Consider the following 20,431-nt stretch of genomic DNA (forward strand, 5'->3'; position numbering starts at 1 on the left):
ATGGTTAGTACTAAGATAAGCAGGAAGACATAACCAAAAATGCTATTGTGGGATTGATTTATTCTGCAGTATTTTTTTTTCATTTCATTCAGCATAAATTCAAGATTAACATGTAAGGCTTTATGTACTTAAATGCACCCGTTTTGACAGTACATTAGGATCAACATACCATGAAGTACTCCAAATTTTTTACATAGGTGTAATCATTTAATGGCTTAAGGAATAGTGTTCTCAGGTAACTCATTAAAAGTATTTTAAATTATAGGTCATTAAGTTTTTAGCTGTTCATAGACGTAAGCATATTACTAGCTTCTCTTGATTGTTGCAAAATCATTGGGTACATTTGACACAAAGTTAAGAGCTTTTATGTGTTCTTGATAAAAGAAAACAGCATTCCTCAAAGCAGACTGAGCGAGGTATCGCTGTTTGTGATGGCCGCTTGTGTTCAAAGGATGGAAATAGTACTTTTCTGTTCCCATGCGTACAATTAACCAATGAATTTTACAAAAGTGCTAATTTTGAACCCTTCACCCAGTTATTTACATTATTAAATAAAAGTACATATTAACATATGTGATTACATATTAACATATGTGATTTTGTTTTCAAGTAGTGCAATGGCACTGATATAATGAAAAACCTGCATTTTTGTATACTTGAAAGAAGAAAGTATTAGCTGTATTGAATTATATTTATTTTATATTTAATTTAAATTGGTTAGGAAATATTGAAGCATGCGTTAGTACCAGCTTTTAGTGGGCTTTATTTTAGTAAGGTATATTGTAGGTATTTAACTTCAGGATTAAAGATTTCTCTTATTTATTGTTGGAAGTTGCAGTAACTAACAACCAGATTTAAATTAAATACTTTACTGCACTACCACTTATTTCATCTCTTGTTTAAATGCAACAAAAAACATGAATGTTAATAAATTTTTCTGGTCACTAGCACATCAGGTCGGCCATTTGAAATATTTTAGATATATTTTAGCTGATAAATGAGGCTTATATTTAGATATTTGTTACAATTAATTGAACTATGCTGGAATTTTCAGGTTAGTAAACAGTCACAATTTGTTTGTCTGTAATATTATGAATGATGTATTGGGAAGGGAAGCTATCAATGTGCTGGACCATGGTGCAGTTTGTTTGGCTTCACTTGAGTTAGCACAATTCTTCATCTGATCTGTTTCAACAGCTCTCACTTTTTTTTTTACATATTTGCTGTTGAGAAATTATTTATTTACAAATAGCAGATTGATCAACTATATTTTCAATGCTTAAACTATTCTGCATTATTTCAATACACAGTAATTTTTCATATATTTTCGAAATTTCAAAAAATGTTTTGATTTAGTTATGTCACGATTGTAAATTTTTGTTCAGTAATAGTTTGGAGAAGAAAATTAAATTTTATAGGTACTAATCTACTAAATATTATACTCTATTCATGTGGTTTTAATAGTATAAATTTTTTGTTGGACAGCTATTTTTGCAGAATTGATGAAATTAGCTCTTTTATACTTTTCATCTTGGTCATACTTTTGTTTTTAATGGTGGTCAAGTGAATTGCATTTTAGATATGTATCTATTTTGGTTATACAAACAAACATTTTATTTATCTTTTCCCCTGCTGCTTGTACCAGACAAAGATAAAATATTTGTTAATACTGTCCAAAGTAGTCTTGTGTTTTCAATTGTAAATGCTTTTCAGTTTGAATTGCTGAATATGGTGCAGTATAGATTGTTTGTATGAATTTACTTCTACTAGAGTGCAGTGATTTCTTAGGGAAAAAAAAGATAATGTTGTCACGTAGACAGTCTTGCAATAGATTAGGAATACAGAAAAAAGTAACTAAGTTGATTGCATCAAGCCAATTTTTATAACGTTTCTAGAAGTTATTTTGTAAATTTTTCTGGGGGGTGTAGTGGAGCTCTTAATATTCTGCCAATATTGTAACAAAATTACGGTTCTTGCATTATTTTTAATTATCTCTTGACACAAGCTGCCATCACGTTACCATCACTTATGCTAGTTAGGGTACTGTTGTGTTTCAGTGCTGAAGTGGGCATAACTTAACCAGTGTGAATTCAGTTTTCATTTCAGGGAGCCTGCCCTGGCATCTGAGTGAGACATGCAGTCCTTGCTCGGCCGCTGGCTTCGTGCTCTCTGTTGCTAATGTTTTCATTCGTTTCCAGCTTTCCACTCTCCTTACGACAGGGCGCGTTCACACTGGGGTAGTCTATAACGTTAAGTTGACTATGGAAGGGTTGACCTAGTTTTGTAAGCTAGCTGTATGTAAATTTAGTTCATTTTCGGTCCAGAGAACCTACAGTTGCTAACAAAAATATGTTAACCCTCTGTTTATTATTGTTTGGCTTCAAACAGGATTCTAGTATTAGGGGGAATATTTTTAAATTAGCTATTAGGTCTCAATTCTCCGTTCTGCTTGGAAGGCAAGAAGTGTTTGGAACCCAGTAGATAATTGATGGTAACTAAGATTTTGTGCTTCAAAAATCATGATGGACTGCAGTAATTTTGTAGCCTTTCAGAGTTTAATTACTGTGGATGGTTAGATTGACCGGCTGCTGGTTTGTAGATGGGGCAGGGATATAAGGGTATATTAATCAGAGACCATTCATAATGAAACCATCAATAACTAAGCCTAGAACAGGTAATTGCATCTCAAGCTGGAATAGCGGGCAACTATAGTCAATGATGAAACCACTTAACGTGAACTTACTTGGTGTCACGTGCTCTGGGAAGTTATGCCCAGCAGTTGAAAGTGGTATTCAATCATTGAGACTGTTTAAGGAAGGCTTTGAACAAAATATTTTAAAACCTTTTTATTTTTTTCTCCCACATGAGATTAGCCCAAATCCATGCAGTTCTGAAGTATTCTTCAGAGTATACTGTGAATAAGAGTAGTCTTTTAACTGCCTTTAACTATATACTTTATACAAATTTAGATATTTCCCTAAAATTAAAAGTGTGTATTTCATCACACAAAAACTTTGGATTCCAAGAAAAGGTACATGAAGTGAATTTAGGTATTTGTATGTAACATCGATCTGGATGATGGCTGGTATGTATTAGTCATGTATCATATTTCATCTAGACAGGCCAATATTCTTTATAATGTTGCTATATAAAGATCATTTTTTGGCATTAACAGCTTACCAGCAATTCAGTTAATGGGTCCTTATCTGTCATGTATAAATCCATTATTTGCACTATATACTTTGAAATTTCAATCATTTTTTTTCTTTAAAGGAATTTATTAATATGCAACTTTATACATTTTCTAATATTTTTACGAAGTCAATACATTGGAATAAATAGAACTAGTAGTTCTACCACCATTAAGGACACTACAATATTTGCATGACCCAGTTTGTTTTGTTTACTTTCATTATGCATGAAAGATAGTCACAGACCCATCACTAATAATAGCAATAGTTTTGTAAATATGTATTTAATTGTATTGAAGAAAGCTCCTGAGAAGCTTATTATTGGTTGGCCTGTGTTGGATAAGTATGGTATGATTGTGGCTGGTATTTAAAAGCATTTGTTAGTTGTTTAAATGGATTGTGACATATTTACATTTGTCCTTTTTCGAAGTTTTTGAGAAGGTGCAAATTTTAAGTTAGTTTACATTGAAATATCTTAATTTTTTTAAATTATTATAAAATGATGTATGTTTGTAATGTATTTTACTTTTTAGGATTTGCAGGGTATGGGCAGGGTTGAATTACATTTAAATATATTACACTGGTTCATTTCCATTTTATAAATTCCAAGTTTCAGGATATGTATGTGTATATGTGAAGATATGTCACTAGATATCCTAGCTTAAAATGAATTTGTTGGAATGAAGAACTGAAAATGTCTGGAAATTGTTGCATAGTTTCCATCTATATAGTAGTTACATGCACTTCAAGAAATACGTTGGAGTTAGTGAATGATAGTGTTGACTTATTGAAAATTGGTTCGCTGGCAATTTGTGTCGAGCTTGCAAGTGAACTACCAGATCCAAGATGGTGGTCATCAAGTTTCAAGAAAGTTATTCACTTAAAGTGGTTTTCAACAAAAGTGATTCACATCGTGATTGGCAGACATCATATTCTTGGTTTGCGGATTGTGTGATGTACCATTTACAGGTAAGTTAGGTTTTTTCTGAGTTAAGTGTAAACATCTGTGCTTAAAATAAAAAAAAATTTAATTTTTTTAAATAGATTTTTGACTTTGAGTCTGCAAAACTTGCTATTACATCATATATAAATGACTAATAAATACACATCACCACAATATTAATGGAGTGCATTCATAGTTATATTTGGTGAGGAATCACACACAGAATACAAAGTGACAAAGTTGGGTATTTTACTCTGTTAAACATTTTTGGCCTATTGTAAAGATATTATTTGTAAATTTTGTAGCATTTTGTGTAGTTAAATATTTAGTCAGTCTTATCCATGAAACATTCATTTCATTGAGGTACAATTAGGATCAAAAGAAAGTCTCTAACTTATCTGATACATTTGGCAAAAAAAAGTATTTAGGAAAATAGGTTCATGATATTTATTGGCATAAATTACTTTTTTATTGAAGTAGAACTTTCAGGCTCTCTAAATACTGCGTGGTGAATATGAGAACAGTACGAAATGCTGTGTATAACCCAAGAGAAGCAGAAAAAAAAAGAGAAAAATATCTATGAGATTAGCTACATAATTACATGTTAATTTTGAATGAATCCACAAAATTTTTATTTAAATGGCATTTAGTATGATCAGTTACACCTTGATTTTAACTGCCTTACAGAGTTTGTCGCACTTCAAAACTCCTGGCTTGCAAATAGCTAGTTTAGGATTGAACATTCATAAACAATTTCATAAATATTTTGAGTGCTGAAAAAATTGCTAGTTCCAAATAGATGTTACTGTCGCTGATTTGTTTACTGAAATAAGGTCTCTGACACAGACGGATGTTTACATATGTTTTTAATACTGAAAGAAAATTCACAGTCCTCGTGGCAACCATCTTGCGACACAAAAAAAATACATGTAGAGTATACAAATTTTTATACATAACCTCTTCGACTCCTGAAACAAACATATTCATATTGTCTGAAGGATAAATATTTAAAGATAGTTCGTAGTTATGTCCCAAGGTTACACATTAACTCACAGTACGAAGCCTAAGAGCTAGGTCCTCTGAACAATGGCACAATAACTCTTGCATTGCTATGGGCTAACACCTGCGAACTGTGGTCTAAAATTTAAGTTAAAAGTTTTGAAAAATGAAAACAGTTTGACGAAAGGTAGTATCCTGACCAGTCACAAAATTCTCTATAAACGTGCATAATTATATACCTTTGTAGCCCTCGTCCGACATGCGACCTACTCTCCAGTCAATCACAGCACAGTACTCAAAAAACTATAGCATGATGCAATTTCTGACCCCTCGTAGTGAGGAGTTTTTTTGACATAGATTACACCAGGGAAAAATCATGTGGTCAGGTGAGCTCCCTTTAAACAAATTGCAAAAATATGTCAAATTACCAGCTGATACGTGCGCATAGCAAGAGCCGCCCGACACACTCAACATTTTTTCTCATAGTTACCAAATTTTCCATCGCTCATCTCCTTTTGCAACAGGCCAAACTATTGCATCATCTTGTCTTGAGACAAATAATCATGGTAAAAAAAACAAGAGAATTTACATTAATATGCCATCTGCAAACAAAGCAACCTAAAGCCATACTTAAAAAATATGTTAAACCACATAAAATGTAAATTTACAATGGAACGAGTAAAAACAAAGCCTTGGGGCCTAGCAAGCAACTCATCAGAATAACTTGAAAGGCATGAAATAAGATAAATTATGATTATTTAATGTATTGCAAACACAGGAATGCTTTTTACAGAAATAATGATGATTAAGTTATATGGGAATATAAGACTGACTATATAGATTTCTGTGTGTGATTCTTAAGTACTTATGTTAACAAAACACACTCCATCTTGGCAGAGGATTCCTAAGTCAGGTAGCCAGGTGGGGAAACCTAATAGTTGGATTTGAAATATATTTTAAACCTTAAGAAATATTTCCTGTTAAAATAATAGGAAACAGACAGCATGCACGCACGCATGCTGACGTGTTGTGCCAGCGCTGTCCACCTGGTGAAGCAATGAGAAGAGACAGTGCTACACTCAGCTTCAAGAGAACCAGTGGTAGCACAATCAGTGCCCTCTGATCCTCTAATGGGACTCCTGGAGCCATGGCTGACACCTTCTGAACACTGCGAGGAAACACCTTGGCACAAATAGTTTTTATAAATATTTCTTTTTTTTTTCTTGGGAATTTTCTATTTTAAATTATTTTTGGCATTATTTTTGGGATGAATCTATGATAGAAAGGTTAGAGAAGGTAGGAATGTGGCTTCCTAATTTTCCTTTCGTAAATCATTTTATTTATCTAGATTTATTAGTGTGATAATTGTAACAGTCCAAGCATATTATGAAGCTGGTTACAAGTATTTTTAACTTGAACAACTTAATGTTCCTATCATATTTCTATGCAGTGTAAAGTTTCTTATTTTCATGACTTTTGGCTTGGTTTACAAATCCCAAGGCAATATGATACCATTTAAATTTTATTACAAGTATACCTATTACACGAATAAACTCATTATGGTTGGCAAAATAATATATTTTTTTAATGCATTTTAGCAATTACTTTTTAGGTAAGTTAAGAGCTGCAGTGTTCTATTGAGAACAACATACCTAAATATTTGCATGACATTGAGATGTTTGATGGAAAGATTGAAGATAATTTGTAACGAACTACTCAAAACACATCAGGTCATTAAAGGGCAGCACTTTATTGAGTAATTAACTGAAGTGGTCAGTTAAGCTGTTTCATGTAGTTGAAACTATTCTCTCATGGTGCGTGTATCAGCAAATAAGTTCAAGCTGCTTATTGCTGGTAGGTGTCAAGATTTCATAAAATAGCTTGGAAATAACTTTCGCGACTTGACCCAATAATGCTTACAAGTGTTGGGTATTGGATCCGGGCTTGCTGTCTGCTGTGGAGCACAACATGATGGACGTTCGCTTGTAGCATGAAAATGTAAATATTTTATTTGAATAAATAAATATTTACCTGTAACTTGTGTTTTGTACCTTGGAATTGTACTATTGTGTTCTGTAATGTTAGATATCGATATCATTTGGCAAAAATGTTTTATTCATTCTCGTTTCTAAAATTTCTGAGAATGTACTCCAATTTATTTATGGGAAACTTACTTCTAAATGAAATTTTAAAGTCTACAATAGTACACATTCATGGTACTATGCGTTTTATTCACTTTTTTAAAGTATAGGGCATGGTTTCCATAAGTATTAGCATATGCATGTAAGTTGGTGCAATAAGTTTGCCACAATGAAAGCAACGACTTGGATCATTTGATCAACATGCGCTCAAAAATATAACTACAGTAGAACCCGTTTATAGTGAACCCGCCTATAATGAATTCCCGTTTATTGTGAATTTCCATTGGTTGGTCAGGAACAGGGCATAAATATTAGGGTGAGAAAATATTGATTTTTCTGAGTGTTAAATTATAATCTGGCTCAAAAGTTGTGTATTGGCTTACTAATCAAAATATAACAAAATATGCAGATGTTCAGTTCGTTCAAAGGTCACAAAGTTTAAAAATAAATATAATGTCCCCCGGTACTTACCAGTATTGTGTTAACATCAAACCTCGATAATGAGCAAATCCATGTGTTCTCACTTTGGAAATAAACTTATAATAAAAAAACTAGGTCAAAATTAAATGTTGAATTCTTTAAAATAATGCTGAGCTTGATAAAAAATATACTAATTGTTTTCAACTACATTTCTGGATGCAAATCACATGTTTCTGCATTCACTGCTGGAGCAGCTATGTTGACTATCAAATTGTTCTATTTGCAAGGCAAAAGGTATATAATGAAACTGTTCTGATAAAAAGTGAAAAAGATTCGAAACATACAAAACCCGTAATTTGGACCCGATTTTCGACAAGGAATTTTAGAATTATTATTATGTTTAAATACATTAAAAAGATGATAATAAGTTTCCCTTTGGCTTTTTGAATTTTGTTTTGCGCAATCCTCCAGAGATTTCAGCACTGCGGTTAACATTTTTTCCATGTGACGCACTTTATTCACTAAATTATTCCTACCAAATGCCGTATACCAAGAGCTAAGCTGTTAAACATCAAAAATTTCTAGCATTACTAAAAACAAAAAAAGTGCTTTAGGTAAATACTTCTGTAGTATTTCTAAAATATAAACCTAAATCATTTTAAAACACACTAAGTATATTTATATTTGGTTTTGCTTAAATTAAAAAAAATATGTGAAACAACCTTAACTTTTTTGTGCTGATTCATCATTTAAGAATTAAAAATCAAAATGTCATCACAAAATTATTATTTTTCATGGCGTTGAATATATGTAGGCCAACAGTTTGTGTATCGAGGTACTGATGAATGCTGGGCCGTCTCTACATTTCACTGTTAACCAAGGGATGTAATGCCATGATTCTGATACTTTTCAAGTTGTCATTGTTTGACTATAAATTAAAACAATATCAATTGTTCTATTATAGAGTTTTTTAGTTAAATTCTGCAATGTTCATGAAAGCAATATATAGAGATGAATTAAGCAGTTTTGCCATCTCTTAGATTTCCACACTACAGATGGCAGCACCTTGGTGATTTCCGTTCTAATGCCTTCTGTTTCATTCACAAAATTAGTCTTACGAATGCAGTGCACAGAGAGTTAAGATGTTAACACATCGAAAAGATATTTTTAATTATAAAAACAATATAAACTTAATGCTCAACATCTTTAGCTGATTTGTTTTTATTTATGATTGTCAAAAGTACTTTTAGTTGCCTGGTGATGGAAAAATTATGTGTGCAATCAAGAAACTTCATTTTTACTTTGTGCATTTGATTTAAACTTTTTGTAATATTGGTGAAAATTTTTTAGTAATATGGGTGAAAAAAGACTTCACTATCTTAAAACAGTTACACTGTGGTATAAATAACCAATTTTCTTAATTTGTTAGTAATTTTGTACATCTTGGTTTGATAATTGTACATCAATTGCAGCTCTTTACCAGTTAAAAAAAAAAAAATTGAAATGATGAGGTACCACATGGAGGAAATTGTGTGGTTTATTTTGAAGCATTTGCACACCATAATGTGTGCCTGGGTATGTGGGGTTCTTAGGTGGCTGCAATTATAGTTCCACCCACACCATACCTAACCATCCAATCAAGTATGAAGGGATGGTATTGAGAAATAAAAACAAAACTCAAAAAGAGTTTTATATTTAAAAACTGGAAAAAAAAGTGAATCCTTGTAGTATGTGGAAGATAAGGTTTTTGATATTAATGAATTGCAATGATTGGTTGTGGGTACAATAACATTCAGGGTGGGAAAAAGCTGTTTTCCACATTATAAAGGTTAAGATTTGGTGCTCATGGAATTTTTATTTATTTATTTTTTAAAGATTTTATTTGAAACCTTGGATGAAGATACAATGTGACTGTCATAGTTCTCTAGCCAGATAATGAGAAATTATCCTTTATAAATTTAGAAGCAATGGAATTAGATGAGATCAGTAAAGATAAAAGTGATTGCAATAAATACAAACATCTTGTGTAGTTTGCTAGAGCAATCCATGTAGAAGAATGTGCAACGCATCTGGCTGGACCTAATGTACTTCCGATGGCTGACCGGTGAAAATCGGGTCCTACCGTTTCAATTCCCAAACAAGTCCTACAAAATAACTCAAGATGCTTTTGAACTACATCATGAAATCGACTTGCTCATATCTGGTTCAATATTAAGAGAGAGAGAGATCAGTCGTTGAAATATGGTCTTAAACATTTTTTTTAACAATACATTTGTTGGACTTTAAAACAACAATTAAGCTTTGATTGAGAGCACATGTTCTCTAATACAGATAACACATTCTTCTCTTATTCAGTTATGTTGGCAATTATAGTGAATGGGTGACAATACTAACGACAGTTTAGTTATATGGCAAATGCTCAAAATCCAAAGAAATTTGTTAGGATTTTTAAGATTCCATCAATTTTGGTATAGTGATCTGATGTAAGTTATCGCACCCTCTAATGTTGGATGCTCTTCACACAGACAATTTTGTCAGTTCTGCAAAATATAAAATTTACTTGAGTTTAATTTATTTTTTATTTTTACTTCTAAACCTAAACTTGTTATAATATACACCAAACTTGTCACAGCATCCTCAAAAAAAAAAAGTGTGGACAATGAAACATAGATGATTACATTAGAGAAATTTTACTATAAAAATTTCACAATGCAAGAATTTGTTAATCTGAATACAGATATCCTAGACTAAAACAACCTAATTTATAATTATGTTATTGGTTGGATGAACGTATGGTGTGGGGGAACTTGAATTGCAGCAAGCTCCAAATGGTTAGCTCTTCATTTTTTAAAAATGATTTTAGAATGGATAAAGAGCTGTAAATTAATAAATTCTTAACAAAACAGAATTTTCTAAATTATGGATAGCACCACATTGCTTCTGTTTTTAGAATGGTAAAAACACTTAATTATTAACCAAAGTTACTTAACTTAAGCCCCAATGCATGGAATCATAAGAAAGTCAGCCCATGGTTTGTAAATATAATTTTTTTGTCATCAGACAAAACACACACTTATAAGAGCCAATAAACATTTCCATTATAATTAAGGCTCAAGTTAAAAAAATATATTTTGTACTTCTGTGAAAATGTTAGGCCTTTTTTCAAACAGAAAATATGTTTGATTTTCCACCCCATTATATATATATATATATATATTTGTTTATAAAGCAGATACACAACTTTTGAGCCTGATTAAAAATCCTTACCCGAAAAATCAATTTTTTCGTCCCAATAGTAAGAGGCTTGAAAATCCAAATTGTGAGTTGTTTTGCATATATATAAAATATATTTTATTGCGAGATTTAAACTGGTACCTTCGAAAGCAACCGTATATAGTTACATTGCCAATAGACCAATGTAGTGTGAACCTACATAATATTAAATAACCGTGTTAACAGATTTAATTCTTAAAGTGTCTGTTTCCTTTAGAATTGCCCCAAATTACGATGTTCCTATTTTGTGTGCTTCACATGCCATGATTTATTGCTTTTTGTGACAATATTTTATTTAAGACAATTTCCTCGGATATCTGCAACTAACGAAAACCAAAAATTCAACAGAGCTTGTGAAAGCAAAGCTTTGAGCGGTACCGGGAATGTAATTTAATTATTCGATCCTGTCTGCGAGTTAGTACCGTTCCAATCAAACGTTTAGTGTCTGCCACTAGTGATAAGCTCGCCGCAAAGAATGGAGCACAAATTGATTTAAGTTATTGTTAGCCCCCCTTCCCCTTCCCGTCGCCTCTTTTTGTTTGAAATGTTAGACAAAAAAATTTCACATCTATTGCTTCCAATATTTTTAATCAATATGCAACATACTGTGTATTGAGACCCTACAGTACCGTTTGGTTCTAGTGTTGTAGCACACTTAGATGTTGGGAATATTAGTGCTAAAAAAAAAGTGCGGGGGTCAAATAGTTTGCGGTGCCCCATATGCGTGCAATATGCTTGTTGACTTAAATCTTATGACAAAATATGATCGGCATTATTTCATTGTGTTTTGGGTCAGTGGTACTAAATATGTTCTAGGACAAGGTTGTGGTAGCTACTAAAAAATCCTGACCTTTCCCAGTCTTATGTCATGTATTGGCTCTTCAATATTTGTAGGTTTTATTAAAAATATTTTTTGTGAGAAGCATTGTTTGCTACTGTATTCATAACTCGTCAATGTTAGTTGATTTTTAAGTTATTCTTTTGAATAGTTACTGAAAAAACAAACTATATTCAAATTTAATTTTTATTTCATGACTTTCTTCGACTTGAATGTATGTACTATCTGCAGATACATCTCTTCACACTTCAAATAAGATCCGACTAAGCGGTTACGTAGACCAGCATGTAAGCAGTGTTGCAACTTAGTTTGTCCCTATCAGTGCAGTTCGTCCTCGCAATCTATTTCCGCCAATAAAAAGCAACACAAATGTAATTTAGGTGCTTTCGCTCACAGAAACAACCATCATGGCTGCCTTGTCAATTTAGTTACCACGGATCGACTTATTTTTGAGAGTTTCAGTAAGTAGTGGCTAGATAGTAGCACCGTCGCGTTCAATGGCGTTAGCCTGGTAGAAAACAAATTCGAATAGGAAAGATGTCGGTCCTAAACAATGTAACTAAATCCACCTATGCTCGTAAAGGTGGACGCTTAGAATGCTTTGACGCCTTTCTGCCTGACTTGCAGTTAAACGTGTATGAAGTCTGTCCCAGGAACTAAAGCACTAGTTGGTAAGGCCCACACCAGTTACGTAAAATAAGGTTAAGTAAAGGTCTACCTTGTTTTAGTACAATAACAGCTGGTCTATGAACATTTACTAGTTCATTTTATAGGAATGTTGAAATAATCGGCTGTCTAAAGAAAAATTTCGTTCTTACCTATTAACATACACTGGTTCGTTATGTATGAAACTTTTCATATGCGCTTATATTACTCCATAATGTAAATATAATCCCCAGAAATACAGTATCCACAAAAAACCTTTACAACTTCGAACCTAAATAAAAAGTAATGTGATAAAGTATCTGGATGGGGTTTGTGGCATTGTGATTAGAATCTCTCCAAGTTTTTATGTGAATTTAGTCTAGTTTTTCAGTCAATAAATTTTTAATATAAGCGCCATTAGTTCCACGCAGCACATCAAGCCTATTCTCGATTTCCTTCCACGTTCGCCTCAGAAGTCCTGTCCAATGGAGGCTACAGCTTGCACGATCCTCCGCTTCAGCTCATCGATGTTGGGAACATTTGTATGGTACACTCGATCCTTAAAATAACCCCAAAGAAAGAAATCAAGTGGGGTTATGTCAGGCGAACGAGGTGACCACGGTATCGGACCATCTCTTCCTATCCACCTGTCAGGAAATTGTTCATTGAGATAGGCACGAACTGCCATTCCCCAGTGAGGTGGTGCCCCATCCTGCTGAAGGATGACATGATGTTGAATTCCATCCAACTGTGGGACAGCAAATTCAGTAAGCATATCGACATAGACAGTGGCTGTGATTGTTTTTTCGGCGAAGAAGAATGGCCCAATTATTTGGGTGCTCATTAGCCCGCACCACATGTCAACTTTAGGGCTATTGCGCACGAGTGCTCTGGAGGCATGTGGGTTCTGAGATCCCCATATCCTCACATTTTGCCTGTTTAGTAGACCTGACACAGGAAATGTTGCCTCGTCAGTGAACAGAATGCGTTCAAGAAAATCTTCCTCCACGTCCATTCAAGCCAGCATATCTGTAGCGAAAGCCTTGCTGCGTGGTCCATCCGATGGCTGAAGAGCTTGCAACAACTGCACTTTGTAAGCGTACAGTCTCAGGATTTTGTGAAGAACTTTGTGAACATTCGAACGAGGTAACTCCAATTGTCTCGCGGCAGTACGAATCGACTTAACCGGGGCTCTGGACAAAGGCCTCACGAACATGTTCAATGTCTCCCGCACTTGTGCTTGTCCGACCACTGCCTTTTTGATGCAGAAGGCTCCCTGTCTCCATAAATTTTTTGTGCCACTCACGAATTGTGGGTCGTGAAGGTGGTTCTCTCGCATATTTGGTCCTTAAGTTCCGTTGCACCTGCGTATCTGATTTTGTTTCGATGAACCATGATACACATTGCGCTTTCTCTTGGGGTGTAGACATCTTCTGTGATGTTTGGGTGTCAGTTACCATTCAAAACTGCAACAAACAGAAACAAATTAACACAAAAAAACTTTGAGAGATTCTGATCACAATGCCACAAACCCCATCCAGATATCTTGTCACATTATTATTTTTTATTTAGATTTGAATTTGTAAAGGTCTTTAGTGGACATCCTGTATATTAGTAGAGTAATGAACATTTAGGTCATTATCTTCAACTTCGGGCATGTATATTTTATTATTGTCATACAACCAAAAATTCCTTATCTTGTGCATAGTACGTCAAACTGTGTTTTATTTATTATAAGCTTTTACGGGATGCTGCCGGCAGTGCTAGTTGCCTCTTGTCATGACACCGCGCTACTGGATACGCTGTCTGACGTGTTATTAGTCTGAACTTTAGTTAGTAGCTGCAAAGCAACACACCTGTATCGTGCCGTACATCCGGCGCGTGCCAGCTGGCTTAATCGTGGCTGATCGTTTAATTCTCAAACTTGAGGAGCTGTACGGCGCGTGCCAGCTGGCTTAATCGTGGCTGATTGTTTAATTCTCAAACTTGAGGAGCTGTACGGCGTGGTAAAATAGTATTTACTGTTGGCACAATACTTGTTTTTAACGTATATCAGCCTTTTTTTATGTGGCGGCAAAAATTCAGACAATAGATTTTTTTTTCTTGCGTGTCGGTGGTGGATTGAGTGTATGAAAAGTATATTAAGAGAATGGCCCATTTCCAAGGAAATAATTTGTATGTTAAAACTTTACTATTGAGTCTGGAATATTAAGTGGTATAACTTTTATAAAAATTTATATTGTACAATATGCATATTTTCGAATTTTTTTTTCATCGCTACTGCTCAAACTCGGGGTAAGCAAGCATTAACGTAATTAAGCAGTAAGTATTCTGTATATATTGTGTGAATCGTGCCATTTAAGCTCAAAATTTTTAACTAGTTTTAATGTAAATAAAATTTTTTGAAAACCTGGAACACTACATTGTAAATTTAATTCTCTCGTTCTGTATTGGGTGGAAGGAGAGAATACTCGAAACATAGTTTTGAATGCTAAATTATAATTTTTTTTGTGTGCTGGTTGCTTGCTTACTCGACAGTAATTATGCAGTTTATCGCGTCATAGTACTGCGCTGTCGGCCAGCTGGCCTCCCGGACACCGGCTAAAATTGACGCGATCATACCCAGTTCTCATGGGGAAGCCTTCTTTTCACAGACGAGAGAGCCAAACGCTCGAGCGTGCCTCTTCTGTTTTTTTTTTGTTCATTGTAAAAAGTTAGGTTAGCTACATTATAAATACTGTGAAATAATGTAAACGGTTTCCTATTCCTGGATAGCTACATATTAAAAAGTTATTTGCTAAGCAAACTTAAAATGATTTTACAGTATTTTTAATGTCGCTATACTCACCTATTATAACCAACCATCCACAATGTTTTAAAGTATTTATAATGTAGCTAACCTATCCTAATCGACAGCAAAATTTAATGCCACACCGGTTTATACAATGAGATAGAACGGAGGAAAAAAGCGAACATGAACTTCGGGGGAACTTCGGGTGTGGCTCTCTCGCCTGTGAAATGAAGGCTTCCCTTTACCGTGAGTTTTTTCCTACTCGCGCACGATCATATTACGTTGAGTGCAGTATCAACTTGCAAAAACGATTCACGTTTCTGGCGACTTTTGAGTAAACAGAATATGACCACAAGTATTATGCAATTAGATAAACTTTCATAAATATCATCACTTTTGTGTGATGTCCATCAAATTAACTTAACCAAAAGTTAAGGTTTTTGTAACGTCCTAGATATTATTTCCGGGTATTCTTTAAACGTGTAATTAAAGCAGTCGAAGGGGTTCTCTGGGCTTGTGTTTATATTATGAAAACTGAAAACCAAAATTAATTTCTTGTCAATACTATTTAACACGTTTTATTTCTTGGGGGTAGCGCAGGTTTTGCGTCAGTTATGTTACATGTTCAAATGGTTTTGGCTTTATGTCTGGTAATATAAAGCATATGTTAGTGTAGCCAAGTTCCATCTCTTTATCCGGAAACAGTTCAGTTAGGTTGCACCTTAATACGAGTTAAGTCGTATGGACGTGGAAGTGCTGGCTTCGTCTTCGAGAATGGCCCTTACATCACCCAAGACTTTATCCTGTCAATGAATGGTTTACGTTCAGATCACATTTGATGTGGCTTAGCCTGTTTTCATTTTAATGTAGACTTTTCAAAACTAAAGTTGGCGTTACATTGCTATGCCTTTCTGTTTAAAGCTTTTTAAAGTTACCTCTAGAGGTATTATGACTAAAAATAAAATAAAAAAATATGTTATTAAATTTTTTGTATATGGATTTATTTCTTGAAAACTAAACTATTAATTATTATGCTTTATGTATTTGGCCGACACACCGTTGGGTAGAAATCGTATTATAAATGGCCTGAACTAAGTCATCTGCAATACAGTAATAATTAAAACTAGATATTTTAATTACCATGACACAGTGAAATGAATCTGATTTTGATTCGGAAAGTGTTAGATTGTGCTATTAGCAGATGTATAGTGCTGACCTTCGCGGAAAGGTGTTCAGTACAGTACTTCTATTGTGTGAGAGCCGTTAGAATTGCATCGTAAATGGGTGTGGCCAAGAATTCAAAGCGCACGAACTAACAGCACGGGTGCACTAAGGGCGACATTGGCTCGCGCATTGTTTGTTTTGTCTACGCAGTTGGTACCGCTCTGGCGCGCGTCTTCGCGTATTTAGTGACGCTGTAATTGTGTACGGGATATTTATGGTAATGCTGCGTACCACATTTTTTTGTCTGAAAACACCGTGAAACGTCCGAACGATGCATTGTTGCGGGTTTCACAAGAACTTGGAAATAGCAGGGAGAAGTATTGCCATAAACACGAGGATTCTGCCATGTTCGGACGTATCTCGCTCTGCCTATGATTGAGTTGGTTTTAGGCCTCGGGTCACCTTCGTCTTCTACATCCGCATCCCTGCACGATATTTCTTTAGTTGTGAACTAGGGCATGGTCATAGACCATCGCCAATGATCATTTCGTAGTTATTTTCGTTATTTGCTACTACTGTTGTAAAAATCGCTTTATATTCGTCCTTATGAAGGTTCATTAAAATACGTTAATAATCTGTAAATAATATATTCGCCCTTATGAAGGTTCATTAAAATACGTTAATCTGTAAATAATATGATGGTAGACGGATTCGAACCCACGACCTTAAGATGTATAGTGCGGAGCAGTGCCTTTAACCAAACGGCCACCGCTAGCTAGCTTGAAAAATCCTATTAAACAATTACGTCACTTCGTAGTATTTCTTAGAACTCTAAAATTGTTCCATATGTGTTCTAATTGTAGAAGCCAATAGTAGAAATGTTTTTTTTTAGAAAATATTTTACATTTCTATTTCTGCAAGTTTATTAATTTATTTTACTGATAACGAGGACTTTATACGAGGTACTGTCGGACTGAAAAAAAAGTGTTACTCTGCCTACCTATAGGACATGGGCGCACCTTATACTAGAGTTCCAATGAAAAGCATATAGGCCAAGCGCATTAAAACAATGAGTAGAGATCTGCAAAATTCGCGGATTCATTAGGTGATAGGCTAAAATTCAAACACACATACCTCTTAGATAATTATGCTGTTGACTTACTGTTCATCTGGACGCATCTCAACCAGTTATAAACCCTCAACCAAAGAAGGATCGAATCACAGACAAACAAGCTGAGACGACTTTCAAGTCGGCAGCCAATGAACTTGCGTTATTTGCCCGAGTGTACAGGGGTATGTGCAGTCTATCCTGAAGGCCATCGAAACCGCGAAGTTTGCAGGTCTCTGACCATGAGGCATTCTTTTTCGATACTTGTCATACCTTTAATCCAGGTATGCACTATGTCAGGCGTATAAGTATATGCTGAGCGTATCCAAATACGTGGCATTCCTTTCAGCCAAGTCACGTCCAACATCAGGCGCCTTGGCTAAGAATCCGAACCACGGGGGCGGACCGGAAAAATTCGCTGGTTCAATGACCTCCAGGATAGACTCCACTATCCTCTACACACTCGGGCAAATGCAAACTGTTCATTGGCTGTTGACTTGTGAGTGGTCTCGACTGGGCAGCCTGTGATTCGACACTTCTACAAGTGAGGGACTCTAATTGGCCCTCTTTACTACAGATTAACAGTGAACCAATGGCAGAAGCAGCACTAAATTGTATAAATAAATTATTTGAATTGTAGCATTTCACGAAATGGATCCGCGAATTTTTTAGGTCTCTACATTTGACCTATTTCAAGCAGATACAACATTTCGCGAACCTGCAGTATGGATATAACTTATTACAATCCAACTAAACGTTTCGCGATTACGTCAGCACAAAGAATCCCTGAAAAATAAATGAACGCTTACTACAAGACCAAGAGGGGCTGAGCCGTTACATGTTCAGTAACGTCAAAGGTCCCCGCTAGAGGCTTACTGAAGGCTGGTTTACAGGGAATTTCAGCTTCTTCGGTTATATACAGATGTTTTAAATGCTAAACTTTTTTTTTTTTTTTTTTTTTTTTTTAGGAATCAGGAATTTTTTTGTTGGGAAATTTTCTCTCATTTTTGAATGTTAATATTTTTGAATACGTATGATGGTAGTAATTGTTCCCTAAAAACTGAAATGAAATTTTGTAATTTTGGAGAATTTTGAAGGTCATAATTGAATGTTATCCAAGATTCTCTCAGAATCCAAGATGGTTAACGCCAACACTATACTGAAGCGCAGGATCGGCCAATAACAATGGCCTTATCTAACAAGTCTTCTCGCCGGACGGACGAGCAGCGGGCTTCAGCAGGACAGCGCGACTAGCGATGACTAGTGACTGCGGTCTCTCGCGTCCTTCTTCTCACGGACGAGAGAGCAAAACGCCCGATCGTGCATCTTCCTTTTTTTTTTTTTTTGCTTATTGTAAAAGGTTAGGTTAACTACATTATAAATACTTTAAAACATTGTGGACGGTTGGTTTGATTAGGATAGCTACATTAATGATACTGTGAAATCATGTAAACTGTTTCCTAGCCCTGGATAGCTACATATTAAAAAGTGATTTGCTAAGCAACCATAAAATGATTTTACAGTATTTTTAATGTAGCTATATTTAATATAACCAACCATCCACAATGTTTTAAAGTATTTATAATGTACAATACCGGTCAAAAGATTAAGACCACTGTGTAAAATAATAAAATAGCACATAGAACCTAAAGTTTTGACGAGAAAAATATTATTTTTTTTTAAATATTATTTTACATATAAGTAATAAATACCTACAGCTGCGACGATAGGCTGTGTTTAGTTTAGGTGTTATTAATTTTTAAAGATTTTCTTGTAACTACAAAATTACCACTTTTTGAGACATACAAAAATTTTTGTGTCCTATACTGTTAAAGTTACATCTACGTGGAATTTTTTTGTTTTCATAGAAAAGTGTGGTTGTTAGTTTGGTTACATTAAAAAAAAAATCTGAAAAAATATCCAAAGAAAAGCCGGGCACATTTATTGTAGGAAAGAATTAAGAAAAGAGCACTCTTTTACATGATTTTTAAAAATTCATAACTTAACTATCGAGTAAGCTACAGAAGCCTGCTTTCTTCCTGCGCGTAGTTCATCTTCTGCTCAAGATGAACTACGCGCAGGAAGAAAGCAGGCTTCTGTAGCTTACTCGATAGTTAAGTTATGAATTTTTAAATCTCATGTAATATAGTGCTATTTTTTAATTTTTTTTTTCAATAAATCTGCCCGGCTTTATTTGGATATTTTTTCGGATTTTTTTCAATGTAACCAAACTGACAACTACACTTTTCTATGAAAACAAAAAATTCCACATAGATGTAACTTTAACAGTATAGGACACAAAAATTTTTGTATGTCTCAAAAAGTGGTAATTTTGTAGTTACAAGAAAATCTTTAAAAATTAATAACACCTAAACTAAACATAGCCTATCGTCGCAGCTGTAGGTATTTTTTACTTATATGTAAAATAATATTTTAAAAAAATTTAATATATTTCTCGTCAAAACTTTAGGTTCTATGTGCTATTTTATTATTTTACACAGTGGTCTTAAACTTTTGACCGGTACTGTAGCTAACCTATCCTAATCGACCGCAAAATTTAATGCCACACCGGTTTATACAATGAGATAGAACGGAAAAAAAAGCTAGCAACAATTTGGGGTTTTGGACTCCTGTTAGGTCGTCACTGCGGCAGACTTACACTTGGCTTATATCACATTCTCGATCGTCTGGTAGCTCCTATACACAGTGGCTTTCGCTGAGCTAGAGTCTGGCGAGCAAGATAACGCGGAGGTTAACGTAACGGCCGTACGCCCCGCTACAATTATTCTTACGAAAAAGTTACACATTTTCAACATAGGCCACGAAAAAATATTTTTTTTTTCTTTTTGTCCGTGGCTCTACCGCAAACATAGATTACTAGCCATGTTGACATTAAACATAAAATCTAAATGAATACA

The 20,431-nt window shown here is 34.5% G+C and overlaps 1 protein-coding gene across 3 annotated transcripts in view; it reads left to right on the forward strand.

Annotated features, from left to right (window-relative positions):
- LOC134531564 (serine/threonine-protein phosphatase 1 regulatory subunit 10-like) overlaps positions 1-20,431 on the forward strand; it is a 143,380-nt gene that overhangs the window by 93,339 nt on the left and 29,610 nt on the right. The window lies entirely within an intron of this gene.

This window comes from Bacillus rossius, chromosome 1 (assembly GCF_032445375.1).
Source record: "Bacillus rossius redtenbacheri isolate Brsri chromosome 1, Brsri_v3, whole genome shotgun sequence".
NCBI classification, from domain to species: Eukaryota; Metazoa; Arthropoda; class Insecta; order Phasmatodea; family Bacillidae; genus Bacillus; species Bacillus rossius.